We start from the raw sequence: 14,019 nt of genomic DNA, 5'->3' as shown, positions 1-14,019 counted from the left end.
CTGTCAGGAATCTTGCTTCGGAAGGCTTTCTTCTGATTCTTTAGGCTGTATCTCCATAAAGACACTGAAGGAGCATTTGTCTGACATCTAGAGTTAGCTTGTTCAGCCAGCATTATTGTCATTTCCTGTTTATGAAATCAAAGGCTGCATAAAGTTTATTTAGCTGTCTTCTCAATTACATGAAATAGAATGGGGGTGGGTATAATAAAGTATTCCACCTAAGCGCGCCTGTACCTTATCTCAGATATTAGATTTGGGGAATTGCAATTAGATTAGAGTAGAAAGCTGGCATAGGATATTGAGGGATATTCAGGAGACTGATGCGTCTGGGGAAATTGAAAAAAGTAAAAGAAAAACAAATTGAAACAAAGAAAGGAAATACAAACTGAGTAGAAGAGTTTTCAAAGGGCAGGTTTCTTAAGCATCTCAATAAAATTAGTTGAGAATTTTATTTTGCATGAAATCCATTTCACCTCATGAGATCTGTGCCGTCTGGCCTGGTTCCTTCTCTTCCTGTTCTTGGCTTCTTCATTTAGACACTTGTTTTTTGCCTCCCAGGGGCACTCTGCCTAAGTGTGTATTTATGCACTGGCTTCAGGACTTTTTAAAAAACGTAAACCTCCTGTACTCCTGGGGATTCCCGTTTCATTTCTGTTTCCTGTCTGAGGGCTGGGCCTGTGTCAGAACTTACTTCTCTAACCATGATGGTTAATGCTGTTGGGCCTCAGTAGAGACTCAGGCTGTTCTGAGCTTAGGTCATCACAGTGGTCACTTGAGTTCAACGTCATCCATTCTCCAGTAATGTGCCTTTTAACCATGGCCTTAAGGAAGCCATTCTGATTTGTTTAACTGATTTTTAAATTAATTTATGCTCCTAATGAATTAAATGTCTTTGGAGGAGTTTAGAGCTTAAGTTCCCTGAATGCAGAGGGATTATGTCCTGAATTTAAATTTCAGGAAGAAGATGGTGTTAGGTGACCACCTAGGTTGCAACTCTTATGTTTATTTTTATTATGCTTTAAGTGAAAGTTTGGAAATCCTGGTGGCGTACTGGTTAAGTGCTACGGCTGCTAACCAAAGGGTCGGCAGTTCAAATCCGCCAGGTGCTCCTTGGAAACTCTATGGGGCAGTTCTACTCTGTCCTGTAGGGTTGCTATAAGTCGGAATCGACTCGACAGCACTGGGTGGGTAAGTGGAAGTTTACAAATCAAGTCAGTCTCTCACACAAAAACTTATATACACCTTGCTACATACTCCCAGTTGCTCTCCCCCTCATGAGACAGCCCCTTCCCTCCCTCCAGTCTCTCTATTTGTGTCCATTTTGCCAGCTTCTAACCCCCTCTACCTTCTGATTTCCCCTCCAGGCAGGAGATGCCAACCTAGTCTCAAGTGTCCACCTGATCCAAGAAGCTCGCTCCTCACCAGCATCCCCCTCCATCCCATTGTCCGGTCCAATCCCTGTCTGAAGAATTGGCTTTGGGAACGGTTCCTGTCCTGGGCCAACAGAAGGTCTGGGGGCCGTGACCACTGGGGTCCTTCTAATCTCAGTCAGACCATTAAGTCTGCTCTTTTTACGAGAATTTGGGGTCTGCATCCCACTGCTCTCCTGCTCCCTCAGGGGTTCTCTGTTATGTTCCCTGTCAGGGCAGTCATCGGTTGTATCCAGGCACCATCTAGTTCTCCTGGTCTAAGGCAGATGTAGTCTCTGGTTTATGTGGCCCTTTCTTTCTATTGGGCTCATAAATACCTTGTGTCCTTGGTGTTACTCATTCTTCTTTGGTCCAGGTAGGCTGAGACCAATGGATGCATCTTAGATGGCTGCTCTCCAAGGTGGGATGCAGAATATTTTCTTAATAGATTTTATAATGCAAATTCACTTAGATGTCTCCTGAAACCCCTGCTGTACTGGCCTTCAAAGCACTCAGTTAATTCAGGAAACTTCTTTGCTTTTGGTTTAGTCCAGTTGTGCTGACCTTGCCTGTATTGTATGTTGTCTTTCCTGTCACCTAGAGTAGTTCTTACCTACTATCTAATTGGTGAATACTCCTTTCCCACCGTCCCTCCCTCCCACGTCTTGTAACCATCAAAGAATATTTTCTTCTGTGTTTAAACTGTTTCTCAAGTTCTTATAATAGTGGTCTTATACAATATTTGTCCTTTCCAACTGACTAATTTCACTCAGCATAATGCCTTCCAGGTTCCACCATGTTATGAAACGTTTCACAGATTCCTCACTGTTCTTTATCGATGCATAGTATTCCATTGTGTGAATATACCATAATTTATTTATTTAAATAATTTTTATTGTGCTTTAAGTGAAAGTTTACAAATCAAGTCAGTCTGCCACATATAAGCTTATATACACCTTACTCCATACTCTCACTTACTCTCTCCCTAATGAGTCAGCCCGCACCCTCCTTCCAGTCTCTCCTTTCATGACTGTTTTGCCAGTTTCTAACCCTCTCTACCTTCCCATCTCCCCTCCAGACAGGAGATGCCAACACAGTCTCAAGTGTCCACCTGATTCAAGTAGCTCACTCTTCATCAGCATCTCTCTGCAGCCCATTGTCCAGTCCCTTCCATGTCTGATGAGTAGTCTTCAGGAATGGTTCATGTCCTGGGCCAACAGAAGGTTTGGGGACTATGACTGCCGGGATTCTTCTAGTCTCAGTCAGACCATTAAGTCTGGTCTTTTTATGAGAATTTGGGGTCTGCATCCCACTGTTCTCCTGCTCCCTCAGGGGTTCTCTGTTGTGCTCCCTGTCAGAGCAGTCATGGGTTGTGGCTGGGCACCAACTAGTTCTTCTGGTCTCAGGATGATGTAAGTCTCTAGTTCATGTGGCCCTTTCTGTCTCAGGCTCATAGTTATCGTGTGACCTTGGTGTTCTTCATTTTCCTTTGATCCAGGTGGGCTGAGATCAATTGATGCATCTTAGATGGCCGCTTGTTAGCATTTAAGACCCCAGACGCCACACTTCAATGTGGGGTGCAGAATGTTTTCATAATAGAATTTATTTTGCCAATTGACTTAGAAGTCCCCTTAAGCCATAGTCCCCAAACCCCTCCCCTTGCTCCGCTGACCTTTGAAGCATTCAGTTTATCCTGGAAACTTCTTTGCTTTTGGTCCAGTCCAGTTGAGCTGACCTTCCCTGTATTGAGTATTGTCCTTCCCTTCACCTAAAGTAGTTCTTATCTACTAACTAATCAGTAAATAACGCTCTCCCGCCCTCCCTCCCTCCCCCCTCTCATAACCACAAAAGAATGTGTTCTTCTCAGTTTATACTCTTTCTCAAGATCTTATAATAGTGGTCTTATACAATATTTGTCCTTTTGCATCTGACTAATTTCTCTCAGCATAATGCCTTCCAGGTTCCTCCATGTTATGAAATGTTTCACAGATTCCTCACTGTTCCTTATTGACGTGTAGTATTGCATTGTGTGAATATTCCATAATTTATTTATCCATTCATCTGTTGATGAGCACCTTGGTTGCGTCCGTCTTTTTGCTGTTGTAAACAGTGCTGCAGTAAACATGGGTGTGCGTATATCTGTTTGTGTGAAGGCTTTTATTTCTCTAGGATATATTCCAAGGAGTGGGATTGCTGGATCGTGTGGTAGTTCTATTTCTGGCTTTTTAAGGAAGTGCCAAATTGATTTCCGAAGTGGTTATACCATTTTACATTCCCACCAGCAGTGTATATGTGTTCTAGTGTCTCCACAGCCTTGCCAACATTTATTATTTTGTGTTTTTTGGATTAATGCCAGCCTTGTTGGAGTGAGATGAAATCTCATTGTAGTTTTGATCTGCATTTCTCTAATGGCTAATGATCATGAACATTTCCTCATATATCTGTTAGCTACCTGAATGTCTTCTTTAGTGAAGTGTCTGTTCATATTTTTTGCCCATTTTTTAATTGGGTCATTTGTCTTCTTGTAGTTGAGTTTTTCAGTGTCATGTAGATTTGAGATCAGGCGCTGATCAGAAATGTCATAGCTAAAAACTTTTCCCCAGTCTGTAGGTAGTCTTTTACTCTTTTGGTGAAGTCTTTGGATGAACATAAGTGCTTGATTTTTAGGAGCTTCCACTTATCTAGTTTTTCTTCTGGATTGTTAGTAATGTTTTATATACTGTTTATGCTCCTAATGTTGTCCTTATTTTTTCTTCCATGATCTTTATTGTTTTAGATTTTATATTTAGGTCTTCGATCCATTTTGAGCTCATTTTTGTGCATGGTGTGAGATATTGGTCTTGTTTCTTTTTTTTGCAGATGGATATCCAGTTATGCCAGCACGATTTGTTAAAAAGACTGTCTTTTCCCCAGTTAACTGTTTTGGGGCCTTTGTCAAATATCAACTGCTCATATGTGGATGGATTTATGTCTGGATTCTCAATTCTGTTCCATTGGTCTATGGATCTGTTGTTGTACCAGTACCAGGCTGTTTTGACTACTGTGGTGGTATAATAGGTTCTAAAATCAGGTAGAGTAAGGCCTCCCACTTTGTTCTTCTTTTTCAGTACTGCTTTACTTATCCGTGGCCTCTGTCCCATCCATATGAGGTAGATGATTTGTTTCTCCATCTCTTTAAAGAATATCATTGGAATTTGGATCAGAATTGCATTAAATGCATTGATCGCTTTGAGTAGAATACACGTTTTTATAACGTTAAGTCTTCCTATCCATGAGCAAGGTATGTTTCTCCACTCATGTAGGTCTCTTTTGGTTTCTTGCAGAAGTGTATTGTAGTTTTCTTTGTATAAATCTTTTACATCTCTGGTAAGATTTATTCCTAAGTATTTTATCTTCTTGGGGGCTACTGTAAATGGCATTGATTTAGTGATTTCCTCTTCAATGTTCTTGTTGTTGGTGTAGAAGAATCCAGCTGATTTTTGTATGTTTATCTTGTATCCCGATACTCTGCCAAACTCTTCTATTAGTTTCAGTAGTTTTCTTGAGGATTCCTTAGGGTTTCCTGTGTATACGATCACGTCATCTGGAAATAGAGGTGCTTTTACTTCTTCCTTGCCAATCTGGTTGCCCTTTATTTCTTTATCTAGCCTAATTGCTCTGGCTAGGACCTCTAGCACAATGTCAAATGAGTGGTGATAAAGGGCATCCTTGTCTGGTTCCCTGTCTCAAGGGGAATGCTCTCAGGCCCTCTCCATTTAGGATGCTGTTGGCTATTGGCTTTGTATTAATGCCCTTTATTATGTAGAGGAATTTTCCTTCTATTCCTATTTTGCGGAGAGTTTTCATCGTGAATGGGCGTTGGACTTTGTCAAATGCCTTTTCTGCATCAATTGATAAAATCCTATGATTCTTGTCTTTTATTTATATGATGGATTATTACATTAATTGTTTTTCTAATGTTGAACCATCCGTGCATACCTGGTATGAATCCCACTTGGTCATGATGAATTATTTTTTTGATATGTTGTTGAATTCTATTGGCTAGAATTTTGTTAAGGATTTTTGCATCTACATTCATGAGGGATTTAGGTCTATAATTTTCTTCTCTTGTGGTGTCTTTACCTGGTTTTGGTATCAGGGATATGGTGGCTTCATAGAATGAGTTTGGTAGTATTCTGTCCTTGTCTATGCTCTGAAATACCTTTAGTAGTAGTGGTGTTAACTTTTCTCTGAAAGTTTGGTAGAACTCTGCAATGAAGCCATCCGGAGCAGGGTTTTGTTTTTTGTTGTTGGGAGTTTTTTGATTACCTTTTCAATCTCTTCTTTTGTTATGGGTCTCTTTAGTTGTTCTACCTCTGTGTGTGTTAGTTTTCGCAAGTAGTCTGTTTGTAGGAATTCATCCATTTCTTCTAGGTTTTCAAATTTGTTACAGTTTTTCATAATAATCGGGTGTGATTCTTTTAATTTCAGTTGGGTGTGTTGGAATATCACCCATCTGATTTCTTATTTGGGTTGTTTCCATCCTTTGCTGTTTTTCTTTTGTCAGATTGGCCAATGGTTTATCAATTTTGTTGATGTTTTTCAAAGAAGCAGCTTTTGTTCTTGTAAATTCTTTCAGTTGTTTTTCTGTTTTGTATTTCGGTTTGTTCTGCTCTAATTTTTATTATTTGTTTTCTTCTGGTGCCCGAGGGTTTCTTTTTTGTTCTCTTTGTATTTTTTCAAGTTGTAGGGATAATTCTTTGTTTTTGACCCTTTCTTTTTGTCTGTGTGCATTTTGTTGACAGAAATTGGCCTCTGAGCACTGCTGTCTCTGTGTCCCAATGGTTCTGATAGGAGGTGTTTTCATTCTCATTGGATTCTATGAATTTCTTTATTCCACCCTTAATGTCTTCTATAATCCAGTCTTTTCTCAGCAGGGTATTGTTCAGTTTCCAAGTGTTTGATTCCTTTTCCCTGCTTTTTCTGTTATTAATCTCCACTTTTATAGCCTTAGAGTAAGAGAAGATGCTTTGTAATATTTCAGTGTTTTGGATTGTGCTAAGGCTTGCTTTATGACGTAATATGTGGTCTACTGTAGAGAATGTTCCATGTGCACTAGAAAAAAAAGTGTATTTGGCTGCTCTTGTGTGGAGTGTTCTGTATATGTCTATGAGGTCAAGTTGGTTGATTGTGGCCTTTAGATCTTCCGTGTCTTTACTGAGCTTCTTTCTGGATGTCCTGTCCTTCACTGAAAGTGGTGTGTTGAATTCTCCTACTATTATTGTGGAGTTGCCTATCTCACTTTTCAGTGCTGATAGAGTTTGTTTTATGTGCCTTGCAGCCTGGTATTGCATGCATAAATATTTAATATGATTTCCCTGTCTGAGTTCACTTCTGATTGCTTTGCTCAGTGTTTTAGTCTTGGGTCGATACATGATATTATTGATTTTCTAACCAGTGAAGTCCCTTTAGTATTTTTTGTAGTTTTGGTTTGGATTTTATGATTTCTCTAAACTTCTGTTTAACTGGAATGTCCTAATTTCACCTTCATAGTTGATAGTCAGTTTTGCTGGGTACATGATTTTTGGCTGCCAATTTTTTTCCTTCAATTTTTTTATATAAGTCATCCCATTGCTTTCTTGCCTGCATGGTTTCTGCTGAGTAGTAAGAGCTTATTCTTACTGACTGCTTTGTAGGTGACTTTTCATTTATCCCTAGCTGCTCTTAAAACTCTCTCTTTATCTTTGGTTTTGGGAAGCTTGATTATAAAATGTCTTGGTAACTTTCTGTTAAAATCTGTCTATCCTATGTGGAGTTCAATGAGCATCTTAGATATCTTCTTGTCTTTCATATCAGGAAAGTTTTCTGCTGACAAATCTTCAGCAATTATTTCTGTATTTTTTGTTATCCCTCCATGTCCCAGTATTCCAATCACTCGTAGGTTTTTTCTCTTGATAGAGTCCAACATGATTCTTAAGGTTCCTTCAGTTTTTTCCATTCTTTTATCTGATTTTTGTTCAAATATATTGGTGCCAAGCGATTTTCCATTAAGCTCGTGAATTCTGCATTCCACTTGCTCAATTCTGCTCCTCTGACTTTCTATTGAGTTTTCTACTTCTGAAATTTTATTGTTAATCTTCTGAATTTCTGATTGGTGTCTGTCTATGGATTTTTACAGCTAATTAAATTTTTCATTAGGTTCCTGGATAATCTTTTTAATTTCTTCAGTTGCTTTATCTGTGTGTTACTTCACTTGTTCTGCGTATTGCCTTATTTCCTTCCTGATGTCTTGAAGGGTTCTGTATATTAATCTTTTGTATTATGCCTCTGGTCATTCCAGGAAGGCACTTTCATCTAGAAGATCCTTTGATTCTTTGTTTCAAGAGCTTGTTGAGGTGATCATGGTCTGTTTCTTTATGTGACTTTATATTGACTGTTGTCTCTGAGCCATCTATAAGTTATTGTATTAATTTGTTCTATTTTTGCTTTCTGTGTCTTAGCTTATTGCTTTGTTTTGTTTTGATATGCCCAGATGGGTTGCGTGAGTGAGATACCTTGATTATTTTCACCTTTGGAGCTCTGATGTCCTGTCCCCAGATGGCTAGAGCTGTTATCAAGTATATCAGTGTAGGAGTCCATTCACCTTTCTTGTATGAATTCAGCTCAGGTGTTCAGGTAGCTGATCATCAACTATGTGGTACAGGCTCTGTCCTACAGTCTTAGAGGGGCAGGGGTGATTGATGCAAGTACTGGTATCTGGTTGGAACAGGGGGTCACACTCTCAACAAGGCAGGGGGCTAAGAATCATCCCCCACGTGTCTCTGAGGAAAGTGTGTCCCTGTTCCCTAGAGTGTACTGGTGGGTGTGTTCTGCAGACAGACCATAGGCACCCAGTGTTTTTGGTAGTAAGGACTGGGAGGTAGCAGTTATCTTTGGAGACCTGTCGCGGTTGGCTGGGTGACCTGAGTGGAGCCACCAATCCTTAGGCCCCTGATGTGGGTAGGTGAGGGCCCTGTTTCATAGGCAAAACAATGTCAAACATCAAACACCCACCTCTCTGCCGCACAGCTGAAACAGCTGGAGTCTGCCAACATATTCTCGTATTTCGAGAAAATAGACGGGCACAGGTCCGTGCAGAGGGGAAAGGTACTCAAAGTCCACAGACTGTTTATACCTAGACAGGAGCCGCTCCTGTCTTGAAATTCCCCAGTTAGTGGAGCTACGAAATTATCTCTTCCCCTAATTGCAAATTTATTCCTTCTCTAAGGTTGGGAGGATGGCTGTAGGTGCTCAGCTGGGCCTATCTCAGGCCCAGGGAATTCAGTTGCTGAAGATAGCTTGGGAGCTGGGGTGGGGGGCGCAGTAAAACATATGTAAGTCCTTAGCTTTTGCTGAGAGTGCTGTTATTCTCTGGTTCTGGAGGTGTGAGTAGGCTGTGTGACTGGCTGCTGCTTCCTGAAGAAGCTGCAGCTAAATGCTAGTAGCAGCCTGCCGTTGTGGCTCCCAGGAATGATGCCTGAGGGCTCCCTGCGATTCAGGTCTGTTAACTCCTCTCCACTTCTAAACTGTCTCTTCCTCCCCCTGCCCATCAGTTCATTTTCTAAGCTTTCCTTCGACGTTCAGGGCTCCTAGCTTGTCATAAATATACATGTTTCACTTGTATTTTCAGGTCTTTGTTGTAAGAGGGCTCGCTGGAAGCATCTGTCTAATCCGCCATCTTGGCTTCACCTCAGGTTGCAACTCTTTTGATGATGCATACCAAGCCAAGTGGGAAGACCACCTTTTTGTACCCTTCAGTTCAGCAGCAGCAAGGTAAGGCTGACTTACACACAGAATTAAGTGTGGTCAAAGCTGTATAGTATAGAATCAAGTAAGAGACCAAGCCAGATGTGGGGAGGATATGATAACGGGTGTGTATGTGGAGGGGTGGGGGGGGGGAAGATTTTGCGAAATTATTTCTCCCCACATGTGCCTGTGCATGGAGTTATTTATGTTGTGATGTACTTGGATATTTGGATATGCTACTGTGATAAAAAGTATTATTGGTAGAAATTGCTTATTATTATTGCCATCTTCTTTGTATATAGGTAGTTTTATAGAGAAACGTTTCTTAATAAAAGCCCCGCAGGGGTCTTAGGATGAGGTAAATGTGATGAGTGATGGTAGCATCTGTAACTTTGGTGCCTTTCTTGGTGAAAATAAAATTGAAGAATGTCATACACCCAAGAATGTGACATAAAATTAATCAAATTTAGTGCCTCTTTTCCTCAGGGATTCCCAAATCCTAAATCTCAGCCTTTTAGAAGTTACTGTAAAGATTATAGTGATAAAAATTGTCATATTGAAACCTATAGTTGAGCATTAATTTAAATTATGATAATATGACCTATTAAAGAAATGTGTTCTGGTCTCCCACCAGACCGGACTAAAAGAAATCGATTTTTGTTAATCTTTTGGGTAGCAAATGTAAGTTGTACTAAAAAACCAAACCAAACCTACTGCCATCGAGTCGATTCCAACTCATAGCGACTGTATAGGACAGAGTAGAACTGCCCCATAGAGTTTCCAAGGAGCGCCTGGCGGATTTGAACTTCTGACCTCTTGATTAGGAGCTGTAGCACTTAACCATTACACCACCAGGGTTAAAAATAAGTGAAACTGGCTACAATATATTACCTTTCTCTTTAATGGTGTTTGCACAGGTAATGTATTATCTCTGCCATTTTCTCAGCCTGTGACACCTCTGTATCTAAGCTCTGTACTTCAATGGAGAATTACCAAAAGCACCACAAATTCAGATTAATCCCAAGCAGATTCCTGCCCATGTAAGGAGGAATTGATACAGATGTTCATGCCTGTAGAGCAAAGTGTATATGAGATTAGCAGCATCTGGGACTAGAGCCCTGGTGGCGCAGTGGTTAAGCGTTTGGCTGCTAACCAAAAGGTCAGAAGTTCGAATCCACTGGCCGCTCAACAGTTCTACTATGTCTTGTAGGGTCGCTATGAGTCAGAATCGACTTGATGGTAATGGGTAGCATCTGGCTCTCTTGGAGCTAACAATAGAGTCAGACAAATACTTTACATGAAAACTCAGATCTCAGCAACACTCAAGCCATCCTTTTACCTAAAATACCATTTACAAAGGAACACCACCCTTATCAGAACTCTCCCATTTTATCTTTAAGTTCAGCAGGCAGAAGTCATGATGTTCTAATTGGGGAATTTAAGAATAGGCTTAGACTTTTTTTTAGTTCTGTCCAGCGTGTTTAACAAAATTTCAAGATACCAAAGTATTTGGGTAAAGTTTGAAGCAAAAATCTTTAAGATTGGGATGGGGAAATTAATAAATGAATGAAAAATGAATGCATTTTGTGTGCTAAGATCACAAAGTTGACATCTGTCTTAGTTATCTAGTACAGCAATAACAGAAATACCACAAATGGATGGCTTTACCAAACAGATTTTATTGTCTGTCATGGATTGAATTGTGTCTCCCCAAAAATCTGTCAACTTGGCTAGGTCATGATTCCCAGTGTTGTATGATTGTCTTACCATTTTGTCATCTGAAGTGATTTTCCTATGTGTTGTAAGTCCTGGCACTATGATGTTATGAGATGGATTAGTGGCAGTTATATTGATGAGATCTACAAGATAGTGTCTGAAGCCAGTCTCTTTTGAGATGTAAAAGAAGCAAGCAGAGAGACAGGGGGACCTCACACCACCCAGAAAGAAGCACCAGGAGCATAGTGCATCCTTTGGACCCAGGGTCCCCGCACTGAGAAGCTCCTCAACCAGGGGAAGATTGATGACAAGGATCTCCTCCAGAGCTGACAGAGAGAGAGCGAGAGAGCCTTCCCTTGGAGCTGACACCCTGAGTAGGAATTCTAGCCCCCTAGACTGTGAGAATTTTTAGACTGTGAGAGAATAAATTTCTCTTTGTTAAAGCCTTTCACTTGTGGTATTTCTTTTATAGCAGGACTAGATGACTAAGATATCTTCTCACAATCTAGGAACGTAAAAGCCCAAATTCTGGGTTTCAGCTCCAGGGTAAGGCTATCTCTCTCTGTCAGCTCTGGGGAAAGGTCCTTGTCGTCAATCTTCCCCTGGCTTGAGGAGCTTCTCAGTGCAGGGACCCCAGGTCCAAAGGACGTGCTCTACTCTTGGGGCTTCTTTCTTGGTGGTAAGAGGTCCCTCTCCTCTCTAATTTCTCAAAAGAGATTGACTCAAGATACAGCCTAATTCTATAGATTGAGTCCTGCCTCCTTAACATAACTGCCTCTAATCCTGCCTCGTTAACATCATAGAGGTTAGGATTTACAACACATAGGTAATTACATCAGATCACAAAATGGAGGGCAACCACACAGTACTGGGAATCACGGGCAAGCCAAGTTGACACACGTTTTTGGAGGACGAAATTCATTCCATAACAAGGTCTTAAAAATATCTATGGCACCATATAGATGTAACCAGTATATCAAGGAGTCTTGACTACTTGGGATATAAATGCAAAAATATTTTTCCTCAGTCGCTGCTTTCAACTGAATCCTATTGAACCTCCTTTTCTTTTACCCATTCATTCATTCTACAAATAGTTGTTGAGAACCTACTATATGCCAAGCATTGTTTTAGATGCTGGGGACACAGTGATAAGTGAAATAAAATTTTACCCTTGTGGAGCTTATACTCCTTTAGATAACAGTTCTCTCAATATTAATACTTTTTCAAATGCACAAATAAGAAAATAAAAAGCCACTACAATCTATTAAAGATCTCTTTGTTTTCTGTTAGTTTGTGTGCTGTACTTAATGTTAGGCACAGTAAGTAAAGTGCAGGAGAGACCACACTGATGCAAACAGAGATATAGAAGTAAATTTTTGGCTTTGGCATGTAGGCAGCAGGCCAAGCTACTAGGAGAAAAAGACTGAATGTAGAATAAGCAGAACAAGAAAACCAGATAAAAAGCACAGGGATACAGAATAACAGTGGATCTGGGATGAGTTCCAGGAACTGGTAGCTGGAATCAGGTAAGACATACAGAGTTTGTGGGGGTGGTGGTGAGGCTTGATAAGGAAAGCTCTGAGCCAGAACCAGGTGGGGAAGCCGGATGAAAGGCACAAATAATGATGAGACTCAGGGTAGGCTGTGTGTCAGGCGTGAGTGCAAGCAAACACCATGGTAGAGCAAAGTCAGGCATTCAGGGAACACAGAGCGCAAGATTACTAGAAGCTGCAAAAACAGAATAAAGCCAATATTTTTTTTTAAGACCAGGTAGATGTAGATCATCTACCTGTATTAGGCCCAAAGATAGCTGAATTGAGTGAGCTATGCCTGGTGATGGGACCAGGTAGCCAGTCAAATGAGGTGAGGCTTGTAGAGACCAGTAGTGAATACAGGAAGTTGCAGATTTGGAGGCAGGAAAATCTAAGTTGGAAAAGGCAGGTCCTCATGCAGGCAGGATGAGTATTCAGATTGAGAAATGTGAAGCAAAGAGGGGAAGGAACGTGGGACTATGTACCAGGACCTGATCAGGAATTTCAAAAACCTCTTAACAGGAAGGGTAGGCTAGTTTGAGAAAGGCTGGCAAACTGGCTGTCCTGGGATTGGAAAACCTTGGTTGAAGATGGGAAGTTGATGAGCAAGGGCAGATTTTTGAGGGGCATCTCTGAACATCTGGGGTCCCCTCACCAGGGCGCAGCCCTCTTTGCAAAGGACTCCAGTTCCTGGGGATAGACGGTAACATTTGTGAGTCCTCTTATGCACCAGGCCCTGTAAACCAAAAAAAAAAAAGAAAACAAAAAAACCCATTGCTGTCGATCGATTCCAATGCACAGTGACCCTATAGGACAAAGTAGAACTGCCCCATAGGATTTCCAAGGAGCAGCTAGTGGATTCGAACTGCGGATCTTTTGGTTAGTAGCCAAACTCTTTAACTGCTACCTCACTAGAGCTCCATACTATAAAGGCAGTGCATATAAAAATAATAATGATCGATATTTTCACTATAGGGTTTACTGCTGCTACTTTGCTCCTGTTTTCCACACAGCAGGGAAAATGATTGTTTTAAAACATATGTCAGGGGCAGGACTTCTGGAATGGTGGTGTGAGGAGCTTGGTGAGTCTTCTCCCCAGCAAAAACAAACAAACAAACAAAAGAAACAGCATTTAACTGATGAAAATTATAAAAACAACCATATAAAATCTCTGGAAATTATCAAAAGAGCACATAAAAAAAAAGGAGAAGCACTTATTCAAGAAAATCTACTAAATTTACCACCGCCTCTCCTGCAGCAGCATGTTGCAAAAGCACTACTCCAGGCAGGTGCAGCTAAGAGGACTGCTGCTTCCTTTCCCCACCCAGCTCCCACTCAGAGGGTAAGAGCTCTGCTCCAGGCATCACAGGAGAATACTAAGAACACTGAAAGAATACTAAGGCCCCAATTGTGTTTGCCCTCCTCGCTCATAGGGAAGAGGTTTCACTCTGGGAGGGGCAAGAGATTCTACACACAGGAAGACACAGGACTTAAGGGCAGACAATGCCACAGCTCTGCCTGTGGCCACTGACCTTCTTTGAAATAGAGTACAGAGAAGTTCATGTCTAAGGGTTTCTTGAAAACAGTGGCTATCTTGG

The 14,019-nt window shown here is 41.0% G+C and overlaps 1 protein-coding gene across 1 annotated transcript in view; it reads left to right on the top strand.

Moving 5' to 3' along the window:
- Positions 1–14,019, top strand: part of DDX10 (DEAD-box helicase 10) — a 714,899-nt gene that overhangs the window by 543,222 nt on the left and 157,658 nt on the right. The window contains exon 21 of the transcript XR_007518135.1: positions 9,058–9,200. The gene's annotated coding sequence lies outside the window, so the exon portion shown is untranslated. The remainder of the gene's footprint in view (positions 1–9,057; positions 9,201–14,019) is intronic.

This window comes from Elephas maximus, chromosome 7 (genome assembly GCF_024166365.1).
Source record: "Elephas maximus indicus isolate mEleMax1 chromosome 7, mEleMax1 primary haplotype, whole genome shotgun sequence".
Taxonomy (NCBI): Eukaryota; Metazoa; Chordata; class Mammalia; order Proboscidea; family Elephantidae; genus Elephas; species Elephas maximus.
This window is presented reverse-complemented; position numbering and strand designations above follow the sequence as displayed.